Source organism: Hippopotamus amphibius, chromosome 13, assembly GCF_030028045.1.
Source record: "Hippopotamus amphibius kiboko isolate mHipAmp2 chromosome 13, mHipAmp2.hap2, whole genome shotgun sequence".
Lineage (NCBI taxonomy): Eukaryota > Metazoa > Chordata > Mammalia > Artiodactyla > Hippopotamidae > Hippopotamus > Hippopotamus amphibius.
This window is the reverse complement of record NC_080198.1, coordinates 79,880,780-79,885,218: the sequence shown is the minus strand read 5'-3', so window position 1 is coordinate 79,885,218 and position 4,439 is coordinate 79,880,780. Positions and strand designations below refer to the sequence as shown.

The following is a 4,439-nucleotide window of genomic DNA, read 5'->3' as shown; positions in this document are numbered from 1 at the left end:
GAAATGCTAAGTGCAAAATAGATATTTAGACAAAGTGAATGCCTTAGAGTTAATTGGTTAATTTATCATTCTGGACTTCATTTTCTTATTTGAAAATCAGAGATAGAAATAGTTGCTTTTATTGTATTTCAGGCTTATGTTAGGAAATAGTCGTGGCCATATTATTTGTAATAATGGTCACATGATATGGAATGAGATAGCCTGATTTGGAATCCTTATTTTCTGGTTATTAACGGTGTACACTTAAGCAAGTTACCAGTTACCCTCTCTGATTCTTTGTTACCCCATTGTTATGATACAACTCAGAGACCTATAGAGGGGAACAATCACCAGCAATGGTGATCAGCACCACCGTCATCAATGCTAGAAATAATAATTGTATTTCTAGGGCACTAACTGTGTGTCAGAAACTGTCCCAAGAACACTCAAAATAAGGAGCATATTCATGAATTTCAATAAAGTTAGTAGCCGATGGAAGTCTTGAGTATGGAATGATTTACTGAGAAATTATGCGGCTCCTCTTTTAGCTCACAAATGGTATTGTACCAGAATTCTTAGCAAATGAGTACATAATAATGATATATAATATTTCGAGTCCATTCTTGGTCAGGAACTGGAGTAGAGGATCAGAATTAAAATATTTGTCTGTGAAACTGAGTACTTGTATGAATCTAATAGTCTAGTATAGGCTATTATAGAAGGTGAAAAATTCATATTTTTCAAAGAACCACTATTTAGAAGGGAAAATAGGAACGTAACTGCTTTCCCATTTTGACAAAACCCTTTGTTTATATTAACTATAATTTGGTAAATATGTTTGTGCCAAAGTTAATAGTTAGAAATCTTGATAAATAATAATTTTTGCCAGTAAGGATTTATAGCATACACCTTTTTCAGGCTTTGAAATGATTCCTGAAACAGCATACAAATTTATTTGAGAATATAATACTTATAAAAACTTGATTATTGGAGTCCATTAACACAATAAGTCAAGAGGAAAGCATAAAACAGAATGTTCACAATTAATTTTTAAATGCATAGCATGTGATAACAATTAACTCTGAATGAGAAGCTGTGTCTTACTCAACTTGATATGCCTTTGGTACGCCATTTAAAGTACATTTTTTATTGCATCATGTTTTTGTCTCCCATGCAAATTTTGGCACTCAGTATGAGACATGAAGAAAAGCACAAAAATTTCCATAGGTGACTGAAGGTTTTTGATGGGAAAACATATGGAAAATAATTTTAAGTAGATGCAACAAGATAATGCTAAAATCAACAACTGTACTTTTATTCTTAGAGTTAACATGAATTGGTACAGTGTCATAGGTAATTATAAAATATTCTAACTATCTGGGATCTCCAGCATTTCTAGGAAGAGTTTATTGGTTATTGGCAAGCTACAACACAAGTGAGAGTTTTATAAAACAATAATAATAATTATAATAATAATAATCAGTACCTAGCCTTGTCTTAACTACAAAATTAAGAAAAATGTCTAAAGCAAAAAACAAGCACCACAATTGATGGAAAAGTGCTGAATAGGATATTACAATGAAATTAAAAATAATAGTAGATAAAATAAAAGCTCATAAATGTCAGAAAGGCTTATAGACCTGACTATAATAAAAAATAATTTTTAAAAAAAAGACAATAAATGGAGGATACTAACTACTTTAACACCCATTAAAGAAAAAAGAAAACAAAAACCTCACTTGCCAGAGACCCACAAAATCACCTATAAGAAAAACATAAAGAAACTACCAAAAAACTACTTAGCAGAAAACTCCCAGAGAAAGCTATTTAACTAGATTAAGAATATTCAGACACCACTCAGGTAGTACTCTCTCCTTTTTACTCCCCAAAAGGGAGAGTACATACACTCAAACAAAATGAAGATCATTAAAAATACCAGAGAATAATAAAAAGTAATGACTAACAAATAGAAAACACAGAAAGAGCTTGAAATTACCTGACTATGACAATATGAATATGGAAAACAACCCCAACCCTTGTGATAAAAGGCTATTACCTCTCTGTGACCAATGAGCAAAACAAACAAAAAACAACAGACATAGAAAACTAAAAAAAAAAAAAAAAAAAAAAAAAAAAAAAACCTGCAAGCCCTCACAAAGTTAAAAAACCAGCTGAAACACAACCTTCAAAGAAAAAAAAAAAGTATTCTTCAGCTATTTTCAAAAACTAAGTATAAACAAAACCACTCAGGTGGTGCCTTCTCCCTCTTAATCTCCCAAAGAGAAAAAAAACAATGATCATCAACTGCTAATGATAATTGCAAAGGTAGCACCAAGAATCAGCTTCAGGCACCCAAAAAAAAACCACTGCATCTCTTCCTCATGGTTTTTTACACTCTACAGGATCAGAAAAATTTCTCTAACAAAAAACTATAAAAATAATCCCTGAAAGTAGAATCTTGCTTTTGACCTGCAGCCACTGCTTGGTCTGTGGTAGCCATGCACTTTACACTGAGGGTGAGATAGTTTCCCCATTTCTGTTTCTGCTGGAAAAAAGAGAAAGAACCCTTGCAATACAATCTTTCAAATGCTATCACTTACCAACTCATTTTCACATTTTAACTGGAAATGTAATTTAACAATTTTTAAAACAACCACATTTAATTCACATAATACAGAATGACAGCTAATGACAACCTGTGTCTTTAAAGCCCAGGAGGCATTCCTCCACAGATCTGGTAGGACCCCCAGGCTCTTGAAAAGCTATAAAGGAAAGGGCCTTTGCTAGTGAGAACCTAGCTGATTCCATTGATTAGTAAATCTCAGCAGTTACATTCAAGGCTGTCCTAAAAGTCTGACTTTCAAACTCACTTTCAAACTCTGATAAGAGGTCACCATGACTGTGACAGGAACGGGGACTGGGTGGCTGAGAACCAGCACAAGGAAACTGAACCTTTTGGTTTTTTGCCATATGATTGCACTACCTGTTCACAATTGCTGAATTTTTAAAATAAAGCTGGTTGCTGCAAAAAGAGAAAAAGACAGACATCCAGATTGAAGAGAAAAAACTTTCTCTGTTTACATATGACAATCTTGTATGTAGACAATCCTAAGGAATCCCCTAGTAACCTATTGTAACTAATAAGTGAGTTTGGCAAGGTTCAGGATACAAAATTAACATGAAAATCCATTGTGCTTCTATACTGGCGGTGAACAATTTGAAAATAAAATTAAGAAAACAATTATATTCACAAGAGTATCAAAAGAATAAACTTCTTAGGAATAAATTTAACAAAAGAGGTGTAAAACATATACTCTGAAAACTACAAGATTGCTGTAAAAAATTAGGAAAGATCTGAATAATAATTTTTTAAAAATCCCATGTTCATGGATTGGAAGACTTAACTGTTAAAATGACAATATTCCCCAAACTGATCTACAGATTCAACATAATCCCTAACAGAATCCCAGCTGCTTTGTAGAAATGGATGAATTTGATCTAAAATTCATAGGGAAATGCAAGGCAGCCAGAATAGCCAAAACAATCTTTAAAAAGATGCACAAAGTAGAAGGACTCACATTTCCAGATTTCAAATCTTACTACAAAGCAAAAATAATCAAGAGACTGTGATACAAGGGTAGACATATAGATCGATGGAATAGAACTGAGAGTCCAGAAATAAACCTATATATCCTTGGTCAACTGACTTTCCAAGGGTACCAAAACCATCTGATGGAGGAAAAATAGCATTTCAACAAATGGTGTTGGGACAGCTGAATAATCACATGCCAAAAAATGAAGTCAGACCCTTACCTCACACCAGCTACAAAAACTAACACAAAATGCACCAAAGACCTAAATGTAAGAACTAAAATTATCAAATTCTTGCAAAGAAACTGCTAAATAAATCTTATTTTGAGATGAGCAAATAATTTGTTTTAATATACATTAAAAGCAAAAAAGAAAAAAAAGCATCTATATTATTAAAACAACAATTTAAGTCTGACATAACTAATTCTATTAGGTACTATGTCAAATTATCTAACTAAATGCCTCGATGCACTTTTTCTCCCCACCTTCCCTTCGTTTTTGCTTACAGCACGTATAGGAAGTATCGGCGACTATTTGAACCCCCAAATAAATGAAAAACAGGGTAGAGAACCAGTACTCTAATATATTCTTTATGCTTCAGATCTTTAAAAAAGAATCTATTTGGTAAGGAGGATGGAGTAACGTCTTCCCAGGTCAAGATATGATACTATGCTTTATGAACATATGCTTTGATATCAGACATTCTGCTCATAAATTCTTTGTCTTAATAACTTTATGACCTTAAATCATTTACACTCTCTGTGTTTTAGATTTTTTTTCTGTCAAATGGGATTAATTTCTATATTATACAACAGGTGCACAGACTGGCATCATTTTGATGTTTTAATATAAAACTTATGTCTGCACTG

The 4,439-nt window shown here is 32.7% G+C and overlaps 1 non-coding gene across 1 annotated transcript; it reads right to left on the bottom strand.

Annotated features, from left to right (window-relative positions):
• Nucleotides 1–2,220: 2,220 nt before the first annotated feature.
• On the bottom strand, nt 2,221–2,439 carry LOC130835413 (small nucleolar RNA U3). The gene has a single exon (XR_009048900.1). It is a non-coding gene; the product is annotated as a small nucleolar RNA U3 (small nucleolar RNA).
• Nucleotides 2,440–4,439: the final 2,000 nt, after the last annotated feature.